At 48.1% G+C, this 24,073-nt stretch overlaps 1 protein-coding gene across 4 annotated transcripts in view; it reads left to right on the top strand.

Moving 5' to 3' along the window:
* Nucleotides 1–24,073, top strand: part of PRKN (parkin RBR E3 ubiquitin protein ligase) — a 1,016,620-nt gene that overhangs the window by 930,554 nt on the left and 61,993 nt on the right. The gene's annotated exons all lie outside the window — the stretch shown is intronic.

The raw sequence follows: 24,073 nt of genomic DNA, 5'->3' as shown, positions 1-24,073 counted from the left end.
ACTTACTTGGCTCGTTTCCACGTCATAGCATCGCTTGGAGCCACTTCTCGCTGGTCCCCGGATGTGCTCTGCAGTCCTCAGCCTCTACCTCCTGGAGTCCAGCCACTCCCCCATTCTGTCTCATGCTGCCACCTCCCCGAGAAGCCGTCCCCACCCCTGGGTCCCCCTTCAGAACTTACTCTCTGCCCTTTTTTGGACCAAACTACAATAAGTAATTTATTTTTTTTAACTGTCCAGCTGGAAGATTCTCCCCTTGCCTCTTTTTTTAGGAGGAGGTAGTGGCAATAAATTATTATTTATTCCAGTAATGACATCTCATTACCTTCTACAATTGAGTGACGGTTCCCCTCTCTTTCACCCCTCCCTTCCCACAAGGACATAAATATATTATGAACTAAGTGTATTATATCTAATAAATCGATCATTGCCAGCATCCCAGAAGATCCCAGACATCTTCATATGTCTTCCCATTCAGATATAACCACATATTTTCATTTCTGTCACCATCAATTAGTTTTGCCAGTATTCGCAGTTCTTAAAAAGAAAAGAAAAAAAAAAGTCAAATATATTCTTCCTAGCCTGACTTCTTTCACTCACCATAATGTCTGGGATATTCAGCCGCATGTTTGCGTGCATTTGAATCGGTTAGTGCTTTTTATTGCTGTGCGGTAATCTATCGTGTGAATACCCAGCCCCTCCCAAATCCATCCTCTCTACCTCCCCCAGACTGATCTTGTTAGATGCAAGCCGACCTTGACGCCACCTCCACCAGTGGACAGAGCAAAGCCCGTGTTCCTCAGTGTGTGTCGGGGGGCGGGGGGTGGCGCTTCTGCCACCACTGCAGCCTCATCTCCTACCGCGCTGCAGCTCCCAGGCCATACCCAAGGGGCGCCCACCCACCCGCCTGTCACGACTCCGTGCCTTGGCCAGTCTGGAACTCTCTTCCCCTCCCGGACTGGCCGCCTTCTCCCCTTTGGCACCCTCACATCACACAGTACATCGGTTTTGGGTTTATTAGGTTTGGCCAGGGTCGGGGGGAGGGGAAGGGAGTTCAAAGGAATAGAAGTTTCTTCCTTCTCATATGAAAGAAGGCTGGATGTATGAAATTGGGAGACAGTATGGGACCTCCATGGTCACCTAGGACACAGGCCCTTTCCTTCTAAACCATCTGTGAGCACTTAGCTTCCTGGAAGCGTCCCCCACCCCCCCACAAACCTTCTACATGTAGCTCACTGACCAGCCCTAGTGCAAGTAAGGCCAGTAAAGTAGCCTGTGCGGGGCACGTGATTGAAGCTCTGTTGATGAGGAAGGAGGGGAGCCTGGGTGTCGGGGGACACTAGTGGTCCCTGTCGCTCTGGACTGGGGCCTGCACGTCCTCCAGGACTCAGCTCCAGCCTCATCATTGCCAGAATATCTTACCTGCACCCCCAGATCGGGTCGGCAGTTCCCAGCCTGCATTCCGCAGTCACCTGCGTGTTAAAGCATTGGGCTGAAATCGTGTTCTGTCTTCCCTTGGACTGTCAGCTTACAGAAGGAAGCCGGTCTGCCTGATCGTTTGCCACATGGCCAGCACGTACGCGAACTTGGGAAATGCACGTTGAACCGCACTCACCTGAAGTTAATCATTTATATGCTCCCTGTGGTCTGGAACCGTGTCTGTATGAGGCGTGTTTATAGCGAATGCTGAGCCCAGTGCCGGGCACAGAGCCTGCCCTTCATGGTATTTATTGATCAATGAACATGTGAATTATAGTTAAGATAAAAGGGCACAGATGACAGAAGTCTGTCAAAATGCTGCTTTCGGAGTGCATTTGAAAGGGTATCTGCTCATCAGCGCAGATGCTGTCCTTGGCAGTAGGGCACCGACGAGCTGTGGTGAGCGGGCTTTCTTAATCCAGAGGCAGCATTGAGGAGAAAAAAAAAAACAGTGACAAACAAGCAAGTGTAGTGTCTGGGACATAGGACACATTGTAGAGAGAGAGTGGCTTGTATATGAGGTCCCAGACCCAGATGTAAGTTCCAGATTTATGTCTCTTGACTAGATTCCATCCCTGTACCCTAAAAAAAAAAAAGATGCCTTACTTCTTCCAACGGAAACAGGAGAATAGAAATCTAGCCTTCTCTGGACTTGAGCATCACAGGAAGGAAGCAGCTTGAGTGAGACCGAGAACCACATTCTCGCCGAGAGGACCCTGAAGTTCTGCCCCATTTCGTGCTGTGCCCGATGGCTGTCAGATAAACCCGTGATCTCTTGTCAGACAGCCCGTCCTTGGTGGCTGTGGATTTCCGTGTGTCATATATAGATGTCTGCTGTAGCAATGTGGCTGTGGATTTCTTTAAGGTTAGGCCTCTTCTTACTTTGAGAGTGTTTCTCATCAGAAAAGGGTAGCACATTTCAGAGATGTACTAAGTTATCTTTTAATGGGCAGACTGTACTTTCAAATCCAATATCCACAGCCTGTGGGTGAGCTGAGTAAGTAGAATCGTTTAAGCTTCCACCAAAGCAGATCAGAACGAGAACTAGTAAAGTAAAGAAGAAAACTTAGGAACATTTTCTAGATTTCTACCATAACAAAGAGAAGTCAAACAGGATGTACATTTTCGGGGATTTTTTTTAACCCATTGTAGGTCTGAGATTGAAATGAAAACTAAATAAACGAAATTACTAAAAGTGACAAGCCCTGCTTAGAAAAGACTCACAGATACTTTCATGCTGGCAGGACAATGGGAAAGAAGAAATCAGCCACAGAGGTGATTTTAGAGGACATTTAAAAGACACACATTGGGGTCTGAAGACAAAGTAGAAGCCGAAGATGCACCAGCCAGAGAATGAGTCTGGACCTGCTGTGGGTGGGTTTGCCCGAGACTGGGGCCCAAGCCGGAGATCTAAGAGGCACCCCTGCGAGCCACATCAGGCCCTCACGGAGTGGAAGGCATCAGCTCCCAAGGTCAAGGCAGAGAAGGAGAGCTGAGACAGACACCTGTGTATAGCCTGGGCCCTCACCAAGTGTGCCGCAGTGGCCTTCGGAGGCTGGGCCAGGTGGGTACAGATCTTCTGTGGCACAGACGGCCAGGAACAGCACCTGGAGCAAAGAGGATTCTTCATAGTGACCAGATAATCCGGAATCCAGGCTCGAAGCAGGAAGAGATCTCTTGTGATTAGAGAAGCTAGAGTCTGAGTTATAAAGAATAAAGCCTGAGATTTCAGAATCTCACCACACTCAGATCCACAGCCCTGCTCAGGAGAGAGACACCTGGCCCTTTCCTTGATGCCTGTGAAGTGAGGGGTGCATGAAGCCAGCTAATGGTGCAAGAAAGCCCAGCTCCTTCTCAATTGCAGGGGAGGCTGGCAGCTCCCACACTCACAGTGAGAAGGGAGAGCCATGTCCTCTCCTGGGAGGAAACGTCCTTGGCCTTGGGCTCTGCTGCTCTTCCGTGCACAACGTCTAGCAAACAACGAAAAATCACGCAAAATGCGACGAAGCCGGAAAATGGGACCCTTTTGGTCAAGAGAGGAGATGGGTAATAGAAGTAGAGCGAACCATGGAAATGCGGGTTACGAGGCACAGCTTAAAAATAACTCTGGTCAGAACTCTAAAATGTATATTTTAGGTGATGGAAACTGTTTAAATAGGAATTTTAAGCAGAGGGATGGAAACCATGAAAAAGAGCCAATCGGAAATGCTAGAAGAGAAAAATACGTGATCAGGATCAACTAGGTGTTTCAATAGTTAACAGACTGAATTGAATATCAGAGAAAAGTATCCGTGATCTTGAAGGGAGGTCAATGTAAACTATTCAAACAGAAACACAAAGTGTAAAAACACAGAGCATCCAAGATCTGTGGGACAGCACCAAACAGTCCAACAAACACGTAATTGAAATCCAAGCAGGAAACAAAAGGGAGAATGGAGTGGAGGAAATACTTGTTGACGTAATGTTGGAAATTCTTCCAAAATTGACGAAAAACATCAAACCGCAGATCTAAAGAGCACAGTGAATCCCAAGCAGGATCAATGCATAGAAAACCACACGTAAACAAACCATAGTCAAAGAGCTGAAAACTCAAGATAAAGAGGTGATTTTAAGAGCTGCCAGAGACAGAAAAGATACATAGCCTACGGGAGAACGGTGATAAGAACGAGAGCTCTCTTCTGCATCAAAAATGACGGAGTCCAGGAAACTATGGAACGACTTCGTGAAAGTATTCAATTGCAATATTCAATTTGCCAATCTAAAACTCTCTATCTAGAAAAAAAAATACGCCTCAAAATAAAGGCCAAAAAAAAAAAAAAATGACATTTTCAGACAGACGAAACCTGACAATTCATCTGTGGCTGACTAGCATGGGGACTGTGAAAATGTAGCTCAGCTGCGAGATGATAAAAACAGAAAATCCTAATATTCAGAAGTCATCGCCAAAAGAAGCAAGCCAGAAAAATGCGTCGCCCATCGAGACAGGCTGCGGCGCTGAGCACACTCTCCTGTGAGCGAGGGCTGAGGAGCCCCAGGCCCACGGCCTGACGCAGACTCCATGCAAGCTCTTCGGCCCTGCGGATGAGGACTGATCCTGCAAAACTGTCGCCTCTGTTGCTGCCACTTTTTGCGTGTTCTGGGTGATCGAGTCAGCGATTTGAAGAGCTTTCTAATAGGTCACAAACATTGGGCCTTTAACTGCAAAGTTGCAGCCGTTGGAACATTCTGCATCTGAATATCAAAAGGGTCAGAAAAACATCTCGTAGGTAGACCCAAAGGGCCTTCAGAACTTGGTAGTCGGTGTCTTCAGAAGGTGTTACCATGTTCCAAATACAGCCCACCCAAGATCAAGGAGAGACAGGATCGAGCGGTCCATTTAAGGTTCTAATATCTGCTTGGACTCAGACACTTCTGGAAAACATGATTCCACAGCAGACTGGGCGGGGTCTGGTCAGGATGGTCCTGGCCTTCCCTGCCACTTCTCGTCTGTTGTCATCTCCTCTGCACGGGACTTCTGACATCTCTGTATCTATTCCCTTCTCCATAGTAAGTGCTTCACCTAACAAACGAACAGATCGAGCAAAAGAATTCTGAGGAAACAGAACATATTATCCGCCTTAGGCTATGGTATTTGTGTACATAAGATATTAAGCCACTTTAGAACAAAACTCATTGATTATTTCAAGAACGCCAACTTTGGGATGCAAAACATATTCTGTGTTGTTTTTTTATTATTGCTGCCATTTTCTGGAGAATCAGAGTATATTTGCCATCTACAGAATGTTTCATCAGCAATTCTCAGCTAATTCTGCTTTTTTTTTTTTTAAGTCAATCTCTGCTAACAACATATTAAATTTTGATTCTTTTTTTATATGGCTACCCCGGGGAGCCATTCAAAGTAGCCCTTTTAATAAGGTTAGCTATACTGCTGATAGAACTCACTGTCATTTCACTTGAGAAGAGACTTTTTTGGAAAGACACACTTTAACGACTGGTCAAACACACGAGCCACCTCGTCTTCGCTTTGGGCCACATAACTAATTTAGACAGTCATTAGCTTTTAGGTAATGGAAGAGCACATGCTACTATATTAACAGAATCCCAAATCAGGCCCTAAAACTATGTCCTCCTGTGTTATTTCGACAGAGATAGCTGGAATTTGGCCTTTGCTAGACGTTGCGATTAGACTTAAAAGAATGCCGTCTAGGAAACATCGTCACATATAAATGACCTCAGGCTCACTTTCGATCTGATCTCTCTAGATAGACCAGGCTTTGACTCTACTGGGAGGAAGAAAATAGGTCGCATCACATATGTTTAGGTCCTTCCCGTGTGCGTCCCCCCCTCGCTGCAGACTCTGCCGTGTTTGGTTCCGCCGGCTGCTGCCTCCTCCTCCACCCGCTTCAGCGGCACCTTCTCATCTGCCTCTCCGACGCCCTTGCACTGGCATCTTCACAGTCGGCGTCGCAAGCTCATCTGCTACCCACCCTCTAACTCGGCGTTTCAAGGAGATCATTCTTAATCATTCATTTTTCTCAACCCAGGCCCTCCTTTGCACCATCTCGTTTATTTCTGCGGTTCTGGGTCCCGTCCTATAGCTGTTGTGCCCAAGTCTATCTCGCTAGGGAGACCACCGTCTCGAGCCCCAGGATGATATTGCAAATCGCCTACTAGAATCTCCCCCTTGTGATTCTCGCAAGCGCGCCACATGCAGAATATCGATGTTCGAGCTCATTTTCCTATGTCGCGCGTCACCGACATGCAGAGCTGTCTACCTCCTCGTATATCAATACTCACAGCAAGCAGCACACGTGGTCATCCACGGCCACATTCCAGACTCTTAGCCCAGCAGCTGATTGGTCGCTGACCGGTTGCAGCTGTCAATGCTTCTTACATCCATCTCTTCTTTCGCATTAACTCGGGGTCTTCTATCCTTTGTCTCAACTTCTGTGACAGCCAAGAATAGTCCCCTTTTATCTGCACTTTTGCTTTCTACGGTTTCAGTTATCGGTGGCACACCGCTATCTAAAAATACTAAGTGGAAATTTTCAGAAATAAACGATAAGTTTTAAATTGCACACTGTTCCGAGTTCACGCTGGAATATCTCACCATCCTGCTCCGCCCCGCCCAGGGTGTGCATCATCCCTTGGTCCAGGGCGCCCAGCTGTATACCTCGCCTGCCTGTTAGTCACTTCGTAGTCATCCTTATTTTACTTAATAATGGCCCCAAAGTGTAAGAGCAGTGATCCTGGCGATTTGGCTATGCCATGGAGAAGCCCTAAACTGCTCCCTTGAAGCGAAAAGGTAAAAGTTCTCGACTAAATAAGGAAAGAAAAAGATCATACCCTGAGTTGCTACGACGTACAGTAAAAAATGAATCTTCTATCTGTGAGATTTCTAATTTATAAATTAAACTTTATCATAGGCATGTACGTCTAGGAAAAATCATAGTATATGTAGGGTTTGGTACAACCCGTGGTTTCGGGCATCCACTGGGGGTCTTGGAATGTATCTTCCAGAGAAAAGGGGGCCACTGTACTCTCTTCCCGCCTGCAGTGCGCCTCCTTGTTCACCCCGCCCCCCTTTTTATCACTGCCTTACAAACGTGACGCTAACACACCCCACTCAGTGACTCGGGCTAAAACCCTAAGCTCCCGCATCCGGTCTCGTTTGTTTTCTGGGCTCTCCACCCTGTGACCTCCTCTTCTCCCACATTCTTCTCTCCTCCACCGGTACCTCGTTCTTCACTCACGTCGAGCCATTTCCACTTCGTTCACCCAGACTCCCCAATACTCTGCGTACACCGCCCCCGCCTCCGAGCCCCTGGTTAGAAAACTCTTCCTCCTTCTCTGAGGACACCTTTGACCTTCATTTCTGCTCCTGGGAAACCTGATGAAGATGGGATGTTTATTGAGTTATTTAGTCAGTAAGGACAAGGGATAAAAAGGGACCCCTGGCCGGTACGCCGAATCTTGCCAGCGGGGACCGGGGCTGCGCCGTGGACGTCCAGGAGGGAAGCCGTCACCGTGGCCTTCCCTGGAAGTCATGCTCATGGGGGTGGAAGTCGTGGCTTTTACGTACCCTACGAGCATGCAGTAGAATCTGAATGACTGGGTGGTTGAACTGAGGAAACGTGGGTTTGCGATTTGGGGGATGAATATGTCCTCCACGAAAGGTCAGCAACATTGTCCTATCCACGCAGACAATGTAAGCAACACCGAGAAACTCACTTTCTTTCAGTGTAACTATTTCTGCTGACTCAGTTCTGGACTGAAATCTCTCATTGGAGGGTAAGTCACTGAAGGCTTTGGTTCCACGGTGAAGGAGAAAGAGGCAAAGATAAAACTAAACAAAGATAAAACTAAACTTAAACTTCACCGTTACAGTCATAGCACAAGGTGCCACATCAGCATTTCCTAGAACCCTGAAGAAATCCACCTGTAAGTGGAAAGTTCCTAACAGAGGTGAGAAGATCAGGGGAAAAAATTGTCCGTGAGGGAGTTTTCAGCTCAGACAAGCAAGGACGGGTCTCTGCGAGGCTGGGGACAGGAGATCTCGGGTGTCCTGCAGTCCAGGCGTCCCAGACATTCCTCTAAACAGGTCGAGGGATTTGGAGACAGGCTCCCAATGTGTTCCAACGAGTGCGTGGCTCGGAGTTTCAAACAAAACTAAAACCCAGCAGATTACTTAATTTACACTGCGTGCTGGAATGAAATCACCTCAAATGCATCTCTGAGAACGTTCTCAGGATTAAGAGAGAAAATGCAGCATTTCCTACAGGAGGCTGGCAGCGGGAGAACCGTACAACACACCTACTGCACAATCTGATTGGGATCCCCATATAGTTAACCCAAGGGACGAATCTTACCTGCAAGATGGCGGTCACCACATCTGAAAGGTGTCTCAACCAGGGACTGGACTGAGCAAAAATAAGGCACCTGCCAGTTGTAGAAAATTCAGGCTGGCTTTACGATCGCTGCTGCTGATAGAGGTCACGGTTCTTTGTTCATTTCTGTCCCCTCTTCAGATTGGAAGAAGGGCGTCGAGGCTATCCAAGTAACAACATTTACTACAGCTTGAAAAAGACACCAAAATGGCCTTTGGTGATTATAAGGTTTAAAGCAAAGTGCTAGTCAAGTCCTAGTAACTTTGTGCTCCTCGCTTCCCCCTAAATTCCCGCAGTCATTCTCCTTTGACAAGCTTGCTGCCCGGCCCACTGCACTTGACACAGTACAGAACTCAGCAGACGTGAAGTCGCTGTCACAGTAAGCGTGCCACTGATCAACTTAGTACCGTCGCCCTGTAGAAAAAGAAAACGTACATATTTTAAGCATAACCTTTGTGCTTAATGGTTGAAACTTTTTTTTATGGAAACGCTCCTCTGCTATTAAATCAAGGGTAATCATACTTCGTTTCAATCTAGGAAGGCAATAATCGATGTTTTCGCATTACTGAGCGTTTGGTCTAAACACTGGCTCTGCAGAAACTGTGCAGACGTTTTAGGAGACAGGTGGCCGGTAGGAGAGAGACAGACCACTGCCTCCGCCTCGGCAGGGGTCACAGGGCCGTGATCACTCGCTTCTAGGTTGACATGGGCTGTGCTGATGGCCTGTCACTCCAGGAGCTCCAGACGCCTCACGAAAGTGCCTTACAGTCCCTTCTACTTAATAATTAAAATTTCAATCACATTCTTCAATAATGACCACGATTAAAGCATAACAACACGTTTTTAAAATCTGTAAGTTTTAAAATCTGTAAGAGACACTGACCTTCTTGAGATAGATAAGCAGCTGCACTGAGATATATTCATATTCTGTCCCCAAGCTCGCCTTAGGGGGGCTGCCCTATCTAGCCAAGGAAATTCGAACGTATGAAAAGCCATATTTCTCTTTTTATTTTTTTTAAGTGGTCTGATAACAGACAGTGGTATTCTATTTTCCTCTCCAGAGTTTTGAACATCCCAGGTAATTCAGAAGGTAGTCATTTTCTGCATGGTAATTCAGCTCACGTCACATGAAAGCCAGCAGCCTTTGAAATACCAAATCGCGGTTTATGCAGGTCTTTCGATAATTATCATCTTCTTTCTAAATAACTACAAAGGAAGGATCAAAGAAGGCTGCCATTAAAAAAAAAAGAAAAAAGAAAAAAACCTGTGCGTGATTGTCTACAGATTGTTAGCCCCTCATCATGCGGTTTAAGCACTATGACAGAGCACATATGGAGTCGGTGACTTCCAATCTCGCTATTTTCAGAATATCTCCTCTAGAAACAATTTTGTACCTCACGGTAGATTTTTCTGTCCCTTGATTGTGCTGTCTGCCTCATTTGGAGCTTTAAGTAACGTATTGTCAGCTCTCAAATCACACAGCATTCATTGATTCATCCCTCCATCCATCATATATCCATCCACCCATCCATCCACATATCCATCTATCCGTCCAACCACACATGCCTACATACCCATGTGTAACATCATTGTTCTAGGCACTATATGTAGATGTAAACATGAATTTTGACTTATTCGTATGGCTCCCCTGTACCCTTTAAGAATACAGCCGCATGATCAAAAGGCAATGAGAAAGGTACATCCTATTGAATTATTAATATTGTTAACTCCTTTGACATTTTTGGTAGAAAATATCGGTGTTCTGTGCACGGCGGAGATGCATTGAGTTGGTGCCAATACGTTTTTCTAGTTGAGGAGCCGAGAATACTAGAATCCTGTTGTGTAGTTGCTCATGCTCCCTGTGAAGTGTTTGTGCAGTAAAGTAGTAGAATGGTCATTTGTCACCAGGGCTTTGTCCCACACCCCACCGTGGACTCCCAGTAAGCCAGGCAGGTGGGCGTGGTGGGGGGACTCCCCAATTCCCAAGTACCCAGAAGGAAGAGCCTTGCATGTAGCCTTGCATGAAGACTCCAGGCAAATATCCGTTACCTGAACAAACCGGATCATTCTGCCACGTTTTCGCACCGCCTGCGCATGCCCAAAGCCTAGCCCTGGAACTCAGCGCCCCTGCGGGACCACCACCACCCGCCCACAGTGAGGAAAAGGCTCTGGAAGGAACAGGGTTGTGGCTCTAATGTCCCACCCCCCAGGCCCCCTCCTCCCTCAGCAGTGTCTCCAGGTCTGTATGAGAGAGAAGAGCTCTGAGCCCCGAGGCCAGGTTCTCCCCCGCTGGCCCCCCAAGTCTAAGGGGACGAGCGGAGCGTGGCACGCGCGCCCCGGACCCTCGTACCCGCCCCCTCCCCTGCGACGCGAGCCAGGGCAGGGCGCTCGCACCCACGGTGTCCCTTCTCCCTGGGCCGCGTGGCGTCCCGCCCTGCACGCTCTGTCCTCGGCGGGCGAAGCAGATTGGAGGCGCCTATCTCCTCCCCTCGCGGTCAGCATTTTCCTTAGGAAAAAACGTGGGGTTTTTTTAATATGAATTTTGAAATGGAAGAAACTATGAGCACACATAGCCAAACCAAAACATTGTTCAGTGTTTCTCTTATATGTTGATGTGAGATAAATTACATGTATTTATTTCTATTCACCTGATATTTCTAGAACTTCCATGAGACCAGGGATCAGATGTGACTTACTCAACTCAATGTTTGCACATGTAGGCTTCTATAAAAAAAAAAAAGGGGGGAATGATTGATTTTTCATTCGAGTGTTTTCTACTCACTAGATGGCAGTTAGTGGGCAGATGTAAATAGCAAGTTATTCATTCAGCGAATATTTATTGAGTCTCTACTATGTGCTGGGACAGCATGTAGAATTCAACCAAACTGACCAAAACAAAAAAAACAAAAAACCATGCTCTCAGAAAGCCTAAATTCTAATAGAAGAGATAGAAAATAGCAAATTGATATATACTGTACTATCTGGAGCAACCCCAAAATATAGCCAGGTGGGTAGAAGAAATAGAACTTGACGTTATTTTAGACCGGCTAGGCGGTCTCACTGGAAGGTGACATTGGAGCAGAGACCCAGATGAAGTTATGGGGCCGAGCGTGTCACTCAGGAATCCAAGCGAGGTGTCACTGACTCCCAGACAACGGGGTGGAGCCAAGAGGGTCAGTAGCCCTAATTTCATGTTCAGATTTTACGTGCAGTTTGTAACGCTCTCTGACTCACACCTAAACATTGGCGTGAGGTTCCCCTAAAATACACTTGGGCATCATGCAGATACTAACGAGCTCAAAAACCCAGCCATCAGGAAAGCTCCGAGGCTATCATCATCATTCGGGTTAGGGAGCATATGAGAAAGACCAAGCTTGGAACTCTGGAAATTGGACTCAAGGCCACGAGTGACCTTCTAATAGTTCTGACTGCTTCGTAGAGGACCTGGAAGAGATTTCTAGAACAGTGAAAAGTTTCCCTAACCCCCATAAGCCCAGCCAATGCATCTCACCAAGAACTTAAGAGCAAAAAGAATTGCCAAGAACCTAACAACCCCAAAATACAGGGGTCTTTCTGCTCTTAGGACCAAGGGCAACATGAGAAGTGAGCTCAGGAGGCTACATGTCATCGGTCGTAATGGGGCCCTTGACCCATGGAACCCCCACTGCCTTCCAGCAGTAGCCCATGGTGACATCGCTAAAATACTGCTGACACCCCTAGCAACATCTACGTGAATTTTTGCTTTTAGGTTTCTTTCCTCAAAAAGAAACTAAAAGAAAGCCATATGTGGTCTGTGCTTGAAACACCCGTTTCTTAATGTGCGTATTGGTTGACCTCGGAATCAGCACTGCAGGGGGCACCAAGTAAACACTTTTATTACGTAGAGAAGAGTCACATACTTTTAGTTACTCATTTCACTAAATAGAGATTAGGATAGTAACCTTCTTCACTGAAGGAGAATTCAGTTCCGAAGGCGAAGGTACTGAATTTTTCATTGCCAACGTTACGTGTAGCAACTACTAGTGTCCCCAGAAAGGATCATCGCAGTTTACTCTTTTGGATTTGGGGGGAAGGAGGGAGAGGGGAAGGCAGGCAGGCAGGGAGGGAGGGACACAACTGAAAAAGGAACCCATTGCGTGTTAGTCGGAGTTCTCCAGGGTTCTCTTTATTTCGAGGAACTGGCTTATACGATTGTGGGGCGCCAAAAGTCCAAATTCTCTAGAGCAGGCCAGCAGGTTAGAAACTGGACAGGACCTGATGTTACCGTGTTGAGGCAGAATTTCTCCTTCCTGGGACCCTCAAATAAGATCTTCAACTGGATGAGGCTCACCCGTATTATTGAGGATAATCTGTAGTCGAAGCAAACTGACTGTACATCTTAACCCCGTCTACGAAATACCTGCAGAGTGGTGTTCACTTAAATAACCGGGCACTACAGCCTGGCCAAGTTGGCACACAAAGCTAACCATCACACACTGTTTATCTGCTCAGGGTTATCTGAGGCCAGGAAGAGTCAGAGAAGCATTTGAGGTGTTTTGACCACGCACACGCACATACACACACACACACGCACGCACACGCGCACACGCACTTTGTGAGAATTTCTATAGGGTAACGATTAAGAGTTAGGAGTAGTGACGGAGAACAGACGTTAAGCCCCACCTGACTCCAGAGCCCTCACTCTGAACCAGTACTCAGCACAGCTCACTAGTTAAAGTCAGGACGTCCCTGGCCACAGAGAACCTGATTCCTCTATTTTTTTAAACATTCATCAGATGAATTATGTGAATTGAATGACTTTAGAATTTGTGACGATTATGACACAAAGCCACGAGGGATATCAAATTTTTAATTAGATGCATTTTAATATTTGAAAACTTTGCGTGGTCCCATATAAAATATGGTAGAATACAGGGTTTTAATGAGTCATCTTTCTTGAGCTGGAAACACACTGACATCTTAAGAGCACAATGGAACAAATTTAGTCAATTGATTTAGCCAACTGGGTGGGGACAGTATAGATATAACTTAGGTTTAAGGCCAAGGGTTCCATGCCCAACTCCTCTGAGTTATGAAATCATCACCATGGCAATGATAAATAGGGCTCATTTGGTCCCACATGAGTCACCGTAAAGAATCTAGCCAGTGTCCCAGCTAAAATTTCTGTTTATGATGCACCCTCAAGAAAGCTGAGAAGCCAATCCCGAAAATTACATGGAAGCAAAACGTAAAATAATTGCATGAGATGATGCAAAAAAAACATAGTAGCTAATCATCTTTCACCTCTGGAAAGAGTCAGAATTAAGTAGAGAAGTTTTTAAGAGAATCAAAACCATAGAACTAATACTTTATGTTAAGGAATTTATATCTATTTGGAATTTTATGAACTTGTAATCTTTAAAAGAATATAGTTAATTAAGGAAACAGATCAGCCTGTGACTTAGGTTGAAACACCTGATTAAGTAAATGATTTAGATTCAAGATGGTAAGTCGAACTCTTATAGTTTATAAACAATATCGAAACTGTTAAGAGAACTTAAGGTTCACCATATTTTTTATTTTGATTTATTCATGAGAGTTATTTAAGTCCTCAGGAAAAAAAAATTAATTTTGAAATTAGACATTGGAAGTACTTAAGAATACGTGAAATTTTTAAATGCAGTTTAAAATATTTGAAGGTGGCATTAATTTTCTACAGAATTAAGAGAATTGTTTCGAGGGCTCCACGCGGACTGGCCAAGAGATCTGTGAGGATGAACGCAGCCCCCTTCTTCTTTAAAACTTGCTCATGGGCCACTTGGTGTCACTGTGTCTGCAGTCCCCTGCCCACCTCTGCTTACAGGTGGTCCAACATTTTCCTATGTTGTACATGGCCTCTCTTAACTGCCCCATTTTCTTGGGATTGTCTTGTGCGTATTCCTGATACAAGTAATCTGGCCATAATATCTTCTGCATTGTGCCGCATCACAGGTGACTGGCCATCCAAGGACGAGTGGTCCTGCAGCCTCAGGGCGGGGTGGACACTCCCCCCCTTGAAGCAGAGTCTGTGGACAACAAGCTCCCCCCTAGGGGCCATCAGCTGGTGGCATCCTGAGGCTGTCTTGCCTCAAAGAGCAGTGATGGGTCCTGTTCTGTCTAGGCTGATCAGGCGTAGAGAGCTCTGTGGTCCACGCTCAGCACTGAACTCGAGAGGGAACTGACGGAAGATGCTGTCTGAAGGTCTCTTTCTTCCTGAGAACCAAAGCTAGAAGATGCCATGGGGAGGACGAGGAGCGGAAGCAAGGCGGCAGTCCTCACCCTTGGCTCTGTGACAGCCAGCAGTCCCCTGGGAGGGTGGGTCTCAGGGAGGGCCGGTGTGTGGACAAGGAGGAGACCAGGACCCGCTGAGAACAACTCTTTCCCCAAGGGTCTTTTTCTGCACTTAGTCTTTGAACGAATCCCTGCGCCTGTCCATGTAGGATGAAAGAATAGGCATGAATGTCTTTATAAACTGTGAAGTGAAGTGCCGTTGGCTTTGGGAGCACAATCCGTGCGTCCGCGTCTGCCTCACCCCAAGGCCTCGCCTGCCGCCTCTGGAAGGGTGAGCCTCCCCCGGGGGATCTGGCTTCTTTGAGACCTGGACATCGTTTCCAACGACTCCCCAAGCAGTTTTTCTTGGTCGCCCTCTTCCTCTGGGCGCTTATCGGTCAGCTTGTTTTATTTTTGCCTTTTCTATGGAATGTGACTATGAAAAGAAAGAGAGATTCACTGTTTAGCGCTGGCAGATGCTTCACATGTCACAGCCCGAAGTGTATTCTGAGTCACCCCTTTCCAGCAGAATAACCTTTCCGTGGGGCATGTGATGAGAAATGACAGTATGTAAGGGCAGATGAAAAAAGTCTGTTTCTTTTATTTTTGGAAACCTTGAAGCCTGATTTCAGAGGTGGTTTTTCGTTTGTTTTTCGGTTGTTTTTCTCTCTGATTGCTTGTGTTTCAAGTTGTTGTTGAAGGCAGATGACCTAGACTGACAGTTGTTTTGCTTAGCAGACATACTAAATCGTGGGACAAAATCCAAATGTCAGATTTTGAAATGAGGGTATTACTTTTTTTTTTTTTTTTTGACAGAATTGAATGAACACACAAATTCTAAGTTGCAAGTATAAATCAAGTCCTTGTAGCGATAATGCATAGAGCTTCTTTTCTGTCAGGTTGGTCCAGATCGATAACCACAAACCATTTATCTGAGGGGATGGTCTCACCTGAGTCCTAATAGCTTCATTCACGATGCCCACGAGCAAGCCACCCCCACCCCAAGGCGACGGCGTCTTCTCAGCATTGACCCTTGATCGCTTTATTTTGAACAGACACAATCTCAGACTCACCAAGTGTTTAGTGTGACCTTGGGGAGAAAGCCCGGGGCTTCCTGTGTTGCACAGGACCCCAAATCACCCTCCAATTTGACTGTTTTCATTTGAAAATAGTAAGTCCTCTCATTTGGGAAGGCGAACTTGGACTCCTGCTCGTAAGGACTGCCCATCAAATAGATTAAAGGACATAGGATCAGGGCTTGGTCCTGGGGCTCTTAGCTTCCCAGGCGACCAGGGAACCCTTTGCAGCTGAGATGCCTAGCACCCTGCCCTCCAATTAGGAGGAAGCTGACCAAAAAAAAAAAGTCTTGCACATAAATGTGTGACAAATGTGCAAAGGCTTGGATGGAGAAGATGTACGAGAACCTTGGAAGAGATGTAACCGTCTATTTCTCACAAATTTGAAAACTGTAATGCCCCACCCCAGTCAGCGCCGGCAAAGCCAGAGAAACGTGAACGCTTCTCACCTTGGTTTCTGTTCTTTTCTGTGTGTTGGGAATATTTCATTCTATATTATTTCTTTTCTATATTTTCATTACGTATACATTTTCATTACATATAAAATATGTATTACACATATAAAGACATGTGAAAGGCAAGTAAGAAAGGCTGGTAGAGGTGTATGGAAGGTTTTCCCACAATTATTTTCCTCAGAGGGGTCTTTTCTAAACTTACGTCGGTGCATGGAAGAGAAGCTATTCATATCGTAAAACAAAATGTAAATTCATTTCCACCGAGTTCCTTTCTGAAAGGACTGGAGGATTATACCACTGGGAGTTTCGAAGTGAATTGTAGCTTTTAGCCACAGGAAACCCTAGATTAAGCATGTCACAGAGAACTGAAGAATTTAGACACCCAGGGAAAACCGGTCAATGACCAGCGGCGTCCCTTCTCTGAGCGAAAAAAGCCACACTCGGCTACTTCACAGGGGCACTTAGTTGTCCTGGGAGCAGGTAGGATGTTGCTATGGTAACAGCTCAGTGTGGGGCGAGAAGGAAAATGGGATTAAAAAAGGATATTTTTCTTCTATTGAGTTCCTTCCTTGAAGATCATTAAGAAGCCACCTGCCCTGCGCTGGCAGAAAGAAGTCCTGTTTAGCCTCAAGAAGAAAAAAGCCACCTTCACACCTGGGAAGGGAAGTGGCTGTGTGACCCAGGCGCGGAGCACTCGCCAACTGCATTAGGGACCCAGTGGGTTTTCATTACTGCAGTTCTGTGTGTACACGGCAGAAAAACGGATAGGTAGGTGGAATTAAATGGGAATTTAAAGAAGCGTGACGAGCTGTCAGTCCTGCCCTTGCTGCCTCCCATGCGTGCCTCCCTCACTCCCAGCCCCCGCCATCCCCGATCCCCGGGGGGCGAGGGGGAGGGGGACAGTGGTTAGAAATGAGAAAAGGGACAAGGGCTTCATCCTCATCCGTGCTGAGCTTTAATTGGATAGAAAGGGAGGCATCATAAATCATGGATAGAAAATGGGCTCTGAACATTTAGTTTACATTTGAAAGTATAGTTCGGGTTAACAAAGTTAAAAAACACTGCTCTAGGAACAGGTATGATTCCCTTCCTGATGCTAGATCGCCAGACACAGCCCATTACTAGGAGGCTTCTCAACGAAGGCAAAGCTGGCTCAGCCACCAGGCTCCAGGGCACCAGAATCTGGTTCTTCCGGGGCCTTCCCTTCCCCTGGCTGGTCAGAGTCCCCAGACTGGGCCCTCTGGGCACTGGGGCTGGGCCCACCCCTCCCAGTTCCTCCAGGTAAAACCTGGACAGCAGACCCTCCCCAGAGGCTCACAGCAGGTGCTTCGTGCTCAGCCCAGGCAGCTTCTAGCTCCAGCTCAGCTTCCACTGCCCTTGCGAGGGCTTCTGGCAGAGTGAGACTGGAGACTTCCATTCCCAAAGCCTGCGCATTCCCTGCTTCCAGTCTCTGAACTCTCCCCCGGGCAGAGGAACCCGCCCCCAGGTTGAGGCACCTCTAGAGAGGGGACAGGGAAGCTGGCGGGCCAGTGGCAAGAAGCCCAGCTCAGCTAGGTTCTCACCTCGTGATGGCACCACACGCCTGCCTGGAAGCAGACGCCTGGGCTTCCGGCCACAGGCGCGGAGTCCCGCCTCGGTCAGCGGGCCTCAGGGATGCTGCCCTCATCAGATGCGCCTCTGACAAGTGAGCTGGACGGTGCACGTGACCCAACTCCACCGCTCCCTGTCACCACTGGGAGTGCAGCCAGTAGAAGCCGAGATGCCTTAAAGCCTAGGAAGTGGACACTGGAGCCTTTGAACTTGGAGGAGAGGCAGTCTGCCTTTATTCCCACTCAGAGGTGTCCATTTGTAGGAGGAGAGGAAGGTGGCCCTAGGATGGGAAAACCTGTATCTGCCACGCTCGAACTGGCAGCCGGCAGGCGGCTGAGCCCCTGGTTTCTTCCCGGCAGGCCCCAGTGCCTCTCCCCCTGTGTCTGCTCTGAGTGCTGGCTGCTTGAGTTTCATTGTCCTCTCCCTTCTAGGTCAGGCAGCCTCCAAACGGATGTCATAAACTCCAGCTTCCGTCCCCTCCCCCTTGACTGGTCAGGGTGGGACTGGAGCAGGTGGACACTCCTGGCCACTCCCATACCAGGGATCGTGCTGTTAGGTGACCGTCCGCCCGGCTGCGACATCGGCTCTCTGAAGCCCCATGCAGGGACTCTATCCAGAGTCGGGGGGCGGGGGGCTCCCTAGGACTAAGAAACAGACAACGCACCAAATACTCTAGAAAAGCCCATGCCAAGGACAAATGAAGATGCAGACTAGAGAGCTCTATTTTCTAGGGTGTTGTTGTTGTTGTTGTTGTTGTTGTAAATAAAATGACTATTCGTTACCTTAGCAAAACAGGGCTAAGTCCATTAAACTGATAACTTACATATACCTCTAACCAGAACCTCAGGAAGCCTTGTTCCCCATGTAATTAAAATGCAAAATAAATTCCATGTAAGGATTCAGCCCATCCAGCATGTCAGAGTGTCATCGCACCCATCCCTGGAGCAAAGGGCCCCAGCGCCACATGGCAGCTCCTGTCCAAGGCTTGCATTTGCTCAGAAGCCCTCGCCACCCGCGGCCAGCGGAGCCCAGTGGATTAGCCTCCCAGGAGGAGGAACCTGGCTTTCAGAGCTCAGCCTCACCGCACCAGCTAATACCTGCTGACTGAATGCCTGCCACTAGCCAGGGTGCAGGGGGAGTCGGCAGAGCACGGCGAGCTCCCGGCCAGCTGCAAGGTCACCGTCTGTGTGGCAAAGCCCCATGGCCGGGGGAGTGCTGGCAACGAGCCCGCCAGATCCAACGAACTCGAGGGCTGGTGCACAGACGTGTGCACTGCTGGAGGACGGTGCCGTGGTCGCTGTGGCTAAGCACGTTACGTAGGTCGTGTTCTTGTTCATCAGAGAACGTGTCTTTGTGAAGGAGAATCTTATCATCTCTCAAATGGTGGGGACAAAGTTGGCAGGCACCAAGAGCCTCCTCCCTGCATGAAGTTCCTGTCGAAGTTCTGTGCAGAGCAGTGTCGAGCTCCAGCCTCCTCCTCCTCCTGGGACCTAGTCTGGCCGGTTCGCAGCCTGCGTGAGCCCGCGGGTCACCGGCCGCCACCCAGCCCCCCGCAGCGCCATCGTGGTACGCCCGAAGCCCAGCACCATGCCTCGAAGTTAATACGCACTGAGCCGAGCTCCGTGCAAACCAAACAGGAACAGATTACTCACCGTGCGGGCACCTGTCCCTTCTTGTGCCAAGTCACCACCCTTAATGACCACAGTTGGACAGCGTGTTCATTACCGTGGATAAGACCACGGGGGAGGCGTCTGGAACGGAGAAGCATGCCGCTTGCCCCGCGCTTCCCACTCAGCCCTGACTCTGCCTCCCCAGAAGGTCAGCGAAGGCGGGGTCACTTCAGCAGCGGGAGCACATTTGTTTTTATCAAAGGTGATACTGACTGAACATTACCGTGCGATCGCGGAGGACTTTGGGGGGGTCGGGGGGGAGATGATCATTTTTAAAAACGGATTGTTCATGTAAAGAACAGCGTTTATATCACTCTCTGGGCTGACCGTTTGTGAACAATAATCTATTATTCGTATTAGAGTCGTAAAGCTACAGTCAGGTTTCCTTGCTTGGGACATCACGAAGTCTAGTAAGGTAGCGAGCTTATCTTCGAGGGGCCATTAATGATTAGCTCTCAGAGTCCCCGCCCCCCGACGTGGTCTGTGTGCCATTACACTCCGCAGCTTCACCTTGTTCGGTGCCCGGCCAGGTCCCTCCCCGCTTGCATGTGGCGGGCTCATTAGCATAGCAGGGCCAGGTCCCTCCCCGCTTGCATGTGGCCTGCTCATTAGCATAGCAGACACCCAGGCAGCGGAGGACCCGAGCCTCCCTCATCCTGACCCTCACTGGTCTCCTTGACCTCGAGCAGATCAGGTAACCCCCCTGAGCCCGTCTCCTCATCTCGAAGACGGAGATAATGATTACTAATTAGCAAGGCGGCCGCCACATCGAATGGGAGACAGCTCGTGTCAGCTCGGTAACAGAGATGTGTACGAATGAAGTTTCGTCGTTATCTCCAAAATCAAAAGGCGGAGAATCTCCCTTTTCCACCCTCTCCCCCTCTCCGTAAGGGTTAGTCTCCGCTGTCGCCATTACGGCAGCTTTGCCAAAAAGCATAAATGGGTGTTTGTATGTTAGTGGGACCATGGAGTGAATGGCTAAGTCACAGGCCACCTTTGGCTGGGACCCAGCAGCCCAGTCCAAGGCAGCCAAAGCCACGCCTGCCACAGGCCACCACCAGATGAGCTCACACTGCCCCAAGGAGGCGGCTACGTGCCCTTGAGCTTGGTGTTCTAGTGAGTGTCTTATTGTCTTGTCTGCTAGGCTGGAAGTGAGTACATGAATTTTTTCAACAAGATTAAGCCTGGGACTTAATAAATCATATTGATGAATGGTTTTAAATAAAAGCTATTGTTGTTATCACTAATATAAACTCTTTTAGGGACAATAAGTAATAGTGTCTTAAATCGCGCCTTCGAGCATAAGGACTTCAAACTCATTTCATGGTGTCTTTTTCGCACTAAACATTTCATCTTTTTACTTATGACAGGAGATGGAAAGCCTCTTCAATGAATCCGTACTGAATTTTTAAGTGGAATAATAATTCCCCTTCAATTTCAGAGAAATTGAAGTTTACTTAAAGATGATTAAAAATCCTCTGACAGACTTCGAGCAGGTCTCTCCTCTGACTGCTGTAATTCTGAATAATTCAGAGCTAGCTGGGCGCATGTATATTAAAGTAAGGACTAAAATAAAACCACTTGGTGATCAGTGATCAGTCTTACGTCGCCTCCGTAGGGGCTGCGGTGAAATTGGAAACTCGCTAACTGTGGCCGCCCACCTGAGGTTCCCCGCGAGGCGGCTGCTCCCCGGCGCACCCTTCCCAGAGTCCGAGGAGCAGGCCAGGAGGCGGAGATCCAGGGCCGCTGGCGGTCAGCCCGCGGGCGGTTCTGGGCCCCGAGCCCCTGAGGTCCAGCCGCAGAGTCTGAGCCAGCAGCCACGGCCGCGTGACTTGTGGGAACAAGCTGGAGCAGTCCCCAGACTCTTTTTGGGCCCCACAAATCAATAAAATTAGTTAAATGGGAACTACTAGACAGGACCTCCACCTAAAGCCCAAGACTGAGATCAGCTTCTGCTTCCTTGTAAATCAGCTCCATGGCGACTCAGCACAGTGATGCTCTGGGGAGCTGAGCTGATTGACGCCTCCTCCTCTTCACGGGGCTCTGTCCAGCGCCTCCCCTGAGCATTACACAATTTACTCTGCCCTTCCGCCAGGCCTCCAGGACCCCCGATGGTGTTTAGCTGGTTTAAATTCAAGATCTCTCTGAGATGCTTTTAGTTCAGAACCTTTTTGTCAGGAAAATCCCCTCCATCTTTGCCAATGAGATTTTGCAGAAGCGATCCCATCTTTCTTTTCGTCTTTCAACTGATATTTCATCCTTAAATTTCCTAGAGATACCATCAGTTCAGCCCCTTATCACATTAGCCTGCGATGTGCATTCTATGAGGGGCCCGTCTTCGGCATTCTCGAAGACAAATAAAGAGCCCAGAGAAAATCCAGGCCTCTAACTTCAGTGCAGAGCGCCGTTAGGGAGCCATCAAGGGCTTCAGGGGGCATCGAAAATGCCTCTCGGGGTTTGGAAGGGCAATTTAGATCCAAGCAATCTCAGAATGCGTTTCCGACGGACAGGTTATGAATTTTTAGTGCCTCATCTCTCGTTACCTCCCCGTCTGTGACGTGGAAGTAAGACTTTCTCATTCACACCAGCAACTCCCAGGCCCTTGGCGAGGACCCTCTGCATCTGCCCTGCCTCTCCCCTGCGCAGGTCTATTTGTCTCGAGACGAAGCCTGCTCGGCGGCAGCTGTGGCACAATGCCAAGTCTCTGAGCCTCAGCGTCAGACATCATTGAACTTGGGGCCAGATAATCCTTTGTGGTGGGGGCTGCTCTGTGCTTCGTAGGGTGTATAGCAGCATCTCGGGCCTCTATTCACTAGATGCTAGTAGCACCCCCTAGTTGTAACCCAGAAATGTCCCCAAACATTGTCGGCTGCCCCCTGGGGGATGCAATTGCCTTTGGCTGGGAATTTGTGATGTAATGGAAAGAGCGAAAACTCAGGGCCGAAATACCGATACTCACATCCGACCTGACGACCTTGCAGTTGGGTGACCTCGACCAGGTCTAACACAACTCGTGACACCTGCCTCAGGAGATGACCGTGAGAATGCCACTAAATAATGACTGAAGACTTCAGAATGTGTTTATTGAAGCCAGATCTCCCATCTTCTATTTTTTTATGTTAATGGTAAAAATTACGTTGAGACGTGCAGTAAAGAATGAAAATCCAGCTCTCGAATTTCACCCCCAGCCCTGTGCACAAACGCATTTAGTTCAGGGTGGATGTACCGCTCGCGGACTTCTTGCTTTATCGTCGGAAAGGGAAGGGGCTTAACTTCGGGGGGTGCCTTTTACGGGCCCCTTGACGGCTGTTCCCACGCAGTTCATGGCACCCAGATAATGCCAGACGGAGTCGCCTTCAGGTTGGAAACATAGCTCGGGGTGATTGCACACTTTCATTTATCCGTCCTATTTGCGTCCGTACTTATTTGCATTTCTACGTCTCCCACAGCTGACACTCGTTTTTTAATCTTGTGACTCCAAAGCGCTTTTCCGACGGCTCTCCGCCTACTGGGAAGGCTCCCTGTCAGGCGCGTCCCTGGCACCCACCTCCTGGCTCTGCCCTCCTTATCTCTTCCACGGGCTTGGAGGGAAGCCAGTTTGGGGGACTCACACCTGCGGTGGAGCCCGGGCATAACGAGGCCTTGTTCTTCCCAGAGGCTCCGTGGCAGTGGCTGTCTTTCAGCTGCCACGTTATCCGGGACCTTGTCCCCTCTCCCTCCATTATACCTGGGGACGTGCTGCAGCACGTTACAAGGACAAGAGCCACCTTTCTTTCCCTTTGACAAAGTGAGGTTGACCTTCCTTCTTTCTAAAAGAAATACAACTAAAAAAACAACAACAAAAAAAGAAAAACAGTCTATAGCAATCAACTGCCAGTCTCATCTGAAATTACTAAAGAACAGTTTGCTTTTAAGAATTTAGCTACAGTGCCGAGAACATACTGCTTCTGCCTTTGTAGACTTTCATGTGATTATAGCTCTTCAAATAAACCAGGCCACTATGTCTGTCCTGCTCTCCGTAAAATGTACATCAATCAGTTTAATGTATAGTTGTTAGTTTTCCTAATATGGCTCAAAATAGCCATGTGCACAGTGACCACTTGGATGTCTAATATTTCTATAGCACTTTATAATTTACTAATCATTTAAAATCATCCATCACTTACTTTCTCGATTCTCTCTTCTCTCTCAGTGTCCACACGAACCCTGCAGTGGAAAATTGCCCATGTCCCTTCTGTACACCATTTTCCCCTCCTGGGAGGATGAGAGTAGGAAATGCTGAGTGTGTACAGCGTGCCTTCTTCCCTAGATGCTGGGTAGCAGGTTTAACGTAATTCTCCACGGACACGAGACTGTAAGAAAAAGAACCTCGCCAGTGCCATTTGATAACGAGATTTCTGGGACCAGCCGCCTCCCTGTGTGGATTCTGTAAATGATGCATTTACTTGGCTACACCCTACTCGAGGAATGTCACATGTCTGCCCTAGGTAGAGTCACCCTGACTTCGTGCTTCTTTAAACAAGGTTCGTACTTAGAATTACATGGACAGACGTAGGACTGTGTAAGGACCGTACCCATGGAAAGAGGACTAAGCAAACGTCTGCCAATCAAGTTGCCACAGCAACCTGCAT

The sequence above is a fragment of the Pteropus medius genome, unplaced genomic scaffold (assembly GCF_902729225.1).
Source record: "Pteropus medius unplaced genomic scaffold, Ma_sr-lr_union100, whole genome shotgun sequence".
In the NCBI taxonomy this organism is placed as follows: Eukaryota; Metazoa; Chordata; class Mammalia; order Chiroptera; family Pteropodidae; genus Pteropus; species Pteropus medius.
Note: the sequence above shows the minus strand (reverse complement) of the source record. Positions and strands in the feature narration are given on the sequence as shown.